Raw genomic sequence first — 8,922 nt, forward strand, 5'->3', positions numbered from 1 at the left:
TATATCTCGAAAAGGGAGAGTATTTTGATAAGCAATACTGAACAAAAGATGGTCAGAATAATGTTCTAAACAATATGCACTCTTTCAATTTTTGTCAAACGGCCCCATTAAGGACTTTGAGGGGTGGCCCCTAAATATTTCCATTCAGTATATCTCCACAACGAAAGGAAATCTGAATATTTCTTGAACAAAACGTTTTCAAAATCACAAGATCTTTCAATTGATATCAAGAAAAAAGGGGCTGACCCCTCAAACTAGGGGCTCAGAGGGGCCAAAAGCATGTCATCTATAGCTCTTTGATAATGTTATAAAAATCAAAAGAATGAAATCTAATTAGGGAAGACTATATATTATTATCTTTTAACAAAGATCATAGTCAAAATCATATCTCATCTTATCGAAAAATCGGACGGAAGACCTACTCGTTGCTCGCAACGAGATCTCATCTAGTTAAGGTCTTCCGTCTCCAACGGAAGACCTTATTGTTTTCGTTCGGTTTCTTTTTCCCTATTATTATTATTAAGGTCTTCCGTCTCCAACGGAAGACCTTATTGTTTTCGTTCGGTTTCTTTTTCCCTATTCTTATTATTATTAAGGTCTTCCGTCTCCAACGGAAGACCTTATTGTTTTCGTTCGGTTTCTTTTTCCCTATTCTTATTATTATTATTATTATTATTATTATTTTTCTTCCAACCGATTTTGTGCACGCGATTTCTCAGAAACGGCTGGACCGATTTACATCAAACTTTCAGATGTGAAAGATAATCAACTGATCTTGATAGGTTTTTTTGTTTTTTGATGACGTCACTTCCGGTCGTGAGATATCGACGATTTTCTGATTTTCAGAGGGTCGGCTTGTCCTGGGGTGTTCTCCTAAACGAATAGAGATAAAGGGATAAGATTTTCAGTGAAGATAGAGGAAAGATTGTAGATGTGCCATTTTGCATCTATATGTTTCCAGCTCAAAAGGCGCTGAAGCTCGCCTGAGCTCGAAAAATAGGCTCACAAGCATCTCGCAAAATTTGACACGTTTTCTTTTGTATCTTTTTACCTGTAAATATTTTGTTAAAACATATATTACAAAAGATGCACAAAATGACAAGACGTTTCATTTGCTATCAAGAAAAAGGGGCTGATCCCTCAAATTAGGGGCTCAGAGGGGCCAAAAGTCTTTCATGTATAACTTTTCAATGATCAAAATTTTGTTATCAATTACTGAAGCAGAAATGTTCATCTTAAGGATTTGTAACTATATATTATAAAATGAGGATCATATATTGCGTAATAAGGGGCCAAAAGGGGCCAGAATGCTAAATCTTTGACGCTTGATATCTCGAAAAGGGGAAATATTTTGATAAGCAATATTGAACAAAAGATGTTCAGAATAATCTTCTCAACAACATACACCCTTTGAATTTTTGCAAGACATCCCCTTTAAGGACTTGGAGGGCTGGCCCCTAAATATTGTTATTCTTAATATCTCTTAAACGAAAGGAAATTTTTGAATAGTTGTTGAACAAAAAATCTTCAAAATCACAAGACCTTTTATTTGATATCAAGAAAAAGGGGCTGACCCCTCAAATTAGGGGCTCAGAAGGGCCAAAAGTCTTTCATCTATAACTTTTTAATGATCAATATTTTGTTATAAATTACTGAAGCAAAAATGTTCATCTTAACATTCTGCAACTATGTATTATAAAATTTGGATCATATGTTACGTAATAAGGGGCCATAAGGGGCCAGAATGCAAAATCTTTGACACTTGATATCTCGAAAAGGGGAAATATTTTGATAAGCAATATTGAACAAAAGATGTTCAGAATAATGTTCTAAACAATATACACCCTTTTAATTTTCGCAGGACATCCCCATTAAGGACTTGGAGGGCTGGCCCCTAAATATTGTTATTCTAAATATCTCTTAAACGAAAGGAAATTTTTGAATAGTTGTTGAACAAAAAATCTTCAAAATCACAAGACCTTTTATTTGATATCAAGAAAAAGGGGCTGACCCCTCAAATTAGGGGCTCAGAAGGGCCAAAAGTCTTTCATCTATAACTTTTTAATGATCAATATTTTGTTATAAATTACTGAAGCAAAAATGTTCATCTTAACATTCTGCAACTATATATTATAAAATTTGGATCATATGTTACGTAATAAGGGGCCATAAGGGGCCAGAATGCAAAATCTTTGACACCTGATATCTCGAAAAGGGGAAATATTTTGATAAACAATATTGAACAAAAGATGTTCAGAATAATGTTCTAAACAATATACACCCTTTTAATTTTTGCAAGACAACCCCATTAAGGACTTCAAAGGCTGGCCCCTAAATATTGTTATTCTATATATCTCTTAAACGAAAGGAAATTTCTGAATAGTTGTTGAACAAAAAATCTTCAAAATCACAAGACCTTTTATTTGATATCAAGAAAAAGGGGCTGACCCCTCAAATTACGGGCTCAGAAGGGCCAAAAGTCTTTCATCTATAACTCTTTGATAATGTTAGATAAATCAAAAGAATGAAATCTAATGAGGGAAGTCTATATATTATTATCTTTTAATAAAGATCATAGTCAAAATCTTATCTCATCTTATCGGAAAATCGGACGGAAGACCTACTCGTTGCTCGCAACGAGATCTCATCTAGTTATTATTATTTTTCTTCCAACCGATTTTGTGCACGCGATTTCTCAGAAACGGCTGGGTCGATTTACATCAAACTTTCAGATGTGAAAGATAATCAACTGATCTTGATAGTTTTTTTTTGTTTTTTGATGACGTCACTTCCGGTCGTGAGATATGGACGATTTTCTGATTTTCAGAGGGTCGGCTTGTCCTGGGGTGTTCTCCTAAACAAATAGAGATAAAGGGATAAGATTTTCGGTGAAGATAGAGGAAAGATTGTAGATGTGCCATTTCGCATCTATATCTCTCCAGCTCAAAGGGTGCTGAAGCTCGCCTGGGCTCGAAAAATAGGCTCACAAGCATCTCGCAAAATTTGACACGTTTTCTTTTATATATTTTTACCTGTAAATATTTTGTTAAAACATATATTTAAAAAAATGCACAAAATGACAAGACCTTTCATTTGATATCAAGAAAAAGGGGCTGACCCTTCAAATTAGGGGCTCAGAGGGGCCAAAAGTCTTTCATCTATAACTCTTTAACGATCAATAATTTGTAATACATTACTGAAGCAAAGATGCTTATCTTAACGATTTACAACAATATATGATAAGATTCTGATCATATGTTACGTAATAAGGGGTCACAAGGGGCCAGAATGCTAAATCTTTGACGCTTTATATCTCGAAAAGGGGGAATATTTTGATAAGCAATACTGAACAAAAGATGGTCAGAATAATGTTCTAAACAATATACACCCTTTCAATTTTTGTCAAACGGCCCCATTAAGGACTTGGAGGGGTGGCCCCTAAATACTTCCATTCAGCATATCTCCACAACAAAAAGAAATCTCTGAATAGTTGTTGAACAAAAAGTCTTCAAAATCACAAGACCTTTCATTTGATATCAAGAAAAAGGGGCTGACCCTTCAAATTAGGGGCTCAGAGGGGCCAAAAGCCTTTCATCTATAACTCTTTAACGATCAATAATTTGTAATACATTACTGAAGCAAAGATGCTTATCTTAACGATTTACAATAATATATGATAAGATTCTGATCATATGTTACGTAATAAGGGGTCACAAGGGGCCAGAATGTTAAATCTTTGACGCTTTATATCTCGAAAAGGGGGAATATTTTGATAAGCAATACTGAACAAAAGATGGTCAGAATAATGTTCTAAACAATATACACCCTTTCAATTTTTGTCAAACGGCCCCATTAAGGACTTGGAGGGGTGGCCCCTAAATATTTCCATTCAGCATATCTCCACAACAAAAAGAAATCTCTGAATAGTTGTTGAACAAAAAGTCTTCAAAATCTCAAGACCTTTCATTTGATATCAAGAAAAAGGGGCTGATCCTTCAAATTAGGGGCTCAGAGGGGCCAAAAGTCTTTCATCTATAACTTTTTAACGATCAATAATTTGTAATACATTACTGAAGCAAAGATGCTTATCTTAACGATTTACAACAACATATGATAAGATTCTGATCATATGTTATATAATAAGGGTCACAAAGGGCCCGAATGCTAAATCTTTGAAGCTTTATATCTCGAAAATGGGGAATATTTTGAAAAGCAATACTGAACAAAAGATGGTCAGAGGGGTGGCCCCTAAATATTTCCATTCAGCATATCTCCACAACAAAAAGAAATCACAAGACCTTTCAATTGATATCAAGAAAAGGGGCTGACCCCTCAATCTAGGGGCTCAGAGGGGCTAAAAGCATGTCATCTATAGCTCTTTGATAATGTTATATAAATCAAAAGAATGAAATCTAGTTAGGGAAGTCTATATATTATTATCTTTTAACAAAGATCATAGTCAAAATCATATCTCATCTTATCGAAAAATCGGACGGAAGACCTACTCGTTGCTCGCAACGAGATCTCATCTAGTTATTATTATTATTATTTTTCTTCCAATCGATTTTGTGCACGCGATTTCTCAGAAACGGCTGGGCCGATTTCCACCAAACTTTCAGATGTAAAAGATATTCAATTGATCTTGATAGGGTTTTTTTATTTTTTAATGACGTCACTTCCGGTCGTGAGATATTGACGCTTTTCTGATTTTCAGAGGGTCGGCTTGTCCTGGAAACTCCTCCTAAACGACTAAAGCTATTGAGTTAAGATTTTCAGTGAAGATAGAGGAAAGATTGTAGATGTGCAATTGGGCATCTATATCTTTCCAGCTCAAATGGCGTTGAAGCTCGCCTGGGCTCGAAAAATAGGCTCACAAATATCTCGCAAAATTTGAAACGTTTTCTTTTATATCTTTTTACCTGTAAATATTTTGTTAAAACATGTATTACAAAAGATGTGTAAAATGATAAGACCTTTCATTTGATATCAGGAAAAAATGGCTGATCCCTCAAATTAGGGGCTCAGAGGAGCCAAAAGTCTTTTATGTATAACTCTTGAACGATCAATATTTTGTTATAAATTACTGAAGCAAAAATGTTTATCTTATCGATTTGCAACTATATGGTTTAAAATTTTAATCATATGTTACGTAATAAGGGGCCAAAAGGGGCCAGAATGCTAAATCTTTGACGCGTTAGATCTCAAAAAGGGGGAATATTTTGAAAAGCAATATTGAACAAAAGATGTTCAGAATAATGTTCTAAACAATATGCAACCTTTCAATTTTTGCAAAACGGCTCCATTAAGGACTTGAAGGGCTGGCCCCTAAATATTTCAATTCAGCATATCTCGAAAACGAAAATAGATTTCTGAATAGTTGTTGAACAAGAATTTTTTAAAATCACAAGACCTTTCAATTGATATCAAGAAAAAGGGGCTGACCCCTCAAATTAGGGGCTCAGAGGGACCAAAAGTCTTTCATGTATAACTCTTTAACGATCAATAATTTGTAATACATTACTGAAGCAAAGATGCTTATCTTAACGATTTACAACAATATATGATGAGATATTGATTATACGTTACGTAATAAGGGGTCACAAGGGGCCTGAATGCTAAATCTTTGACGCTTTATATCTTCAAAAGGGGGAATATTTTGATAATCAATGCTGAAAAAAAGATACTCAGAATAATGTTCTAAACAATATGCACCTTTTCAATTTTTGTCAAACGGCCCCATTAAGGACTTGGAGGGGCGGCCCCTAAATATTTCAATTCAGCATATCTCCACAACGAAAAGAAATCTCTGAATAATTGTTGAACAAAAAGTCTTCAAAATCACAAGAACTTTCAATTGATATCAAGAAAAAGGGGCTGACCCCTCAAACTAGGGGCTCAGAGGGGCCAAAATCATGTCATCTATAGCTTTTTGATAATGTTATATAAATCAAAAGAATGAAATCTAATTAGGGAAGTCTATATATTATTATCTTTTGACAAAGATCATAGTCAAAATAATATCTCATCTTATCGAAAAATCGGACGGAAGACCTACTCGTTGCTCGCAACGAGATCTCATCTAGTTATTATTATTAAGGTCTTCCGTCTTCAGCGGAAGACCTTCTTGTTATTCTTACGTTTCTTTTCCACTGTTTTTCTTATTATTTTTTTTCTTACCGATTTTGTGCACGCAATTTCTCGAAAACTGTTCGCTCGATTTTCATGAAACTTTCAGGTCTGATAAAACATTAAAAAATCTTTATACATATTTTTTTATTTTGATGACGTCACTTCCGGTCCGAAGATTTTTGCGATTTAGTGATTTTCGGAGGTTCAGTTTGTCCGCAGGTTTTCTAAGAAACCACTCATCACAGGAACATGAAACGTTTAGGGAAGACAGAGCAATATATGTAGATCTGTAATACGTAGTTAACTTTCACCGGAAGTGCCACACGTCGACGCTCGCTATGGCCTGAAAAAAGTCATATCGAGAGTTTCAAAATTTCTAACACTTTTTCTACAATATCTTTTTACTTGGAAATATTTTGTTATATTATATAGAACAAAAGTAGTGCAGAATTAAAAGATCTTTCAAATGTTATCTTGGAAAAGGGGCTGGCCCCTAAAATAAGGGATCTAGAGGGGCCGAAAATTTTTTCCTAATATCTCAAAAAGTATTGAGAATTTGTAATACATCAGAGAAGCAAAGTTGTTCACAATGACAAGTAGCACCTAGTGAGATCACCAAAATTCGTCAAATGACGTCACTTCCGGCCAAACAGGAAGTAGTCAAAAATTGCCTATTTTCACAGATATTGGCATTGAATTGAATTATACATGTCACAGAGGACGTCCGACCGCATTTCCTGTCGAGAATCGTCACTTTTGTCAACTTCCGGTTAAACCGGAAGTAACCATAAATGACGTATTTCTGCAGATATTAACATCAAAATCAAATGATATACTCCACCTAAGACTTATGACAAAATTTTCTGTCGATTGGGGTCTCTTCCTGTCCAACCGGAAGTAGTCTAATCTTGCTTTTATTTCACCAAAAAATCAGAATAGATTTCAATAATAAAAATACTAAATACAGATCGACATCATTTTTGATCTGGAGGCATTCTTTTTAATAAATGGTATATTAATGAATGGTATATTTATTATTTATCCATTTTACAAGCAGTTCTGAAAATCGGACGGAAGACCTACTCGTTGCTTTGCAACGAGCATTGCTCTAGTTATTATTATTTTTCTTCCAACCGATTTTGTGCACGCGATTTCTCAGAAACGGCTGGGCCGATTTATACCAAATTTTCAGATGTAAAAGATATTCAATTGATCTTGATAGGTTTTTTTGTTTTTTGATGACGTCACTTCCGGTCGTGAGATATTGACGATTTTCTGATTTTCAGAGGGTCGGCTTGTCCTGGAAACTCCTCCTAAACGACTAAAGCTATTGAGTTAAGATTTTCAGTGAAGATAGAGGAAAGATTGTAGATGTGCAAATGGGCATCTATATCTTTCCAGCTGAAATGGCATTGAAGCTCGCCTGGGCTCGAAAAATAGGCTCACAAACATCTCGCAAAATTTGACACGTTTTCTTTTATATCTTTTTACCTGTAAATATTTTGTTAAAACATGTAGTACAAAAGATGTGTAAAATGATAAGACCTTTCATTTGATATCAAAAAAAAAGGGCTGATCCCTCAAATTAGGGGCTCAGAGGGGCCAAAAGTCTTTCATGTATAACTCTTGAACGATCAATATTTTGTAATAAATTACTGAAGCAAAAATGTTCATCTTATCGATTTGCAACTATATGTTTTAAAATTTTGATCATATGTTACGTAATAAGGGGCCAAAAGGGACCAGAATGCTAAATCTTTGACGCTTTATATCTCAAAAAGGGGGAATATTTTGAAAAGCAATATTGAACAAAAGATGTTCAGAATAATGTTCTAAACGATATGCAACCTTTCAATTTTTGCAAAACGGCCCCATTAAGGACTTGAAGGGCTGGCCCCTAAATATTTCAATTCAGCATATCTCGAAAACGAAAATAGATTTCTGAATAGTTGTTGAACAAAAAGTCTTCAAAATCACAAGATCATCCATTTGATGTCAAGAAATAAGGGCTGATCCCTTAAATTAGGGGCTCAGAGGGGCCAAAAGTCTTTCATGTATAACTCTTGAACGATCAATATTTTGTAATAAATTACTGAAGCAAAAATGTTCATCTTATCGATTTGCAACTATATGTTTTAAAATTTTGATCATATGTTACGTAATAAGGGGCCAAAAGGGACCAGAATGCTAAATCTTTGACGCTTTATATCTCAAAAAGGGGGAATATTTTGAAAAGCAATATTGAACAAAAGATGATCAGAATAATGTTCTAAACGATATGCAACCTTTCAATTTTTGCAAAACGGCCCCATTAAGGACTTGAAGGGCTGGCCCCTAAATATTTCAATTCAGCATATCTCGAAAACGAAAATAGATTTCTGAATAGTTGTTGAACAAAAAGTCTTCAAAATCACAAGATCATTCATTTGATATCAAGAAATAAGGGCTGATCCCTTAAATTAGGGGCTCAGAGGGGCCAAAAGTCTTTCATGTATAACTCTTGAACGATCAATATTTTGTAATAAATTACTGAAGCAAAAATGTTCATCTTATCGATTTGCAACTATATGTTTTAAAATTTTGTTCATATGTTACGTAATAAGGGGCCAAAAGGGGCCAGAATGCTAAATTTTTGACGCTTTATATCTCAAAAAGGGAGAATATTTTGAAAAGCAATATTGAACAAAATATGTTCAGAATAATGTTCTAAACGATATGCAACCTTTCAGTTTTTGTGAAACGGCCCTATTAAGGACTTGGAGGGCTGGCCCCTAAATATTTTCAATCAGCATA

At 34.5% G+C, this 8,922-nt stretch overlaps 1 long non-coding RNA gene across 1 annotated transcript in view; it reads right to left on the bottom strand.

The window, feature by feature from the left end:
* LOC133188951 (uncharacterized) overlaps positions 1–6,714 on the bottom strand; it is an 18,867-nt gene extending 12,153 nt beyond the window's left edge. Inside the window, exon 1 of the long non-coding RNA XR_009721350.1 lies at positions 6,535–6,714. This is a non-coding gene — a long non-coding RNA (uncharacterized LOC133188951). The remainder of the gene's footprint in view (positions 1–6,534) is intronic.
* Positions 6,715–8,922: the final 2,208 nt, after the last annotated feature.

The sequence above is a fragment of the Saccostrea echinata genome, unplaced genomic scaffold (assembly GCF_033153115.1).
Source record: "Saccostrea echinata isolate AGI-Se365-2 ecotype Australia unplaced genomic scaffold, CSIRO_AGI_Sech_v1 ptg000016l, whole genome shotgun sequence".
NCBI lineage: Eukaryota > Metazoa > Mollusca > Bivalvia > Ostreida > Ostreidae > Saccostrea > Saccostrea echinata.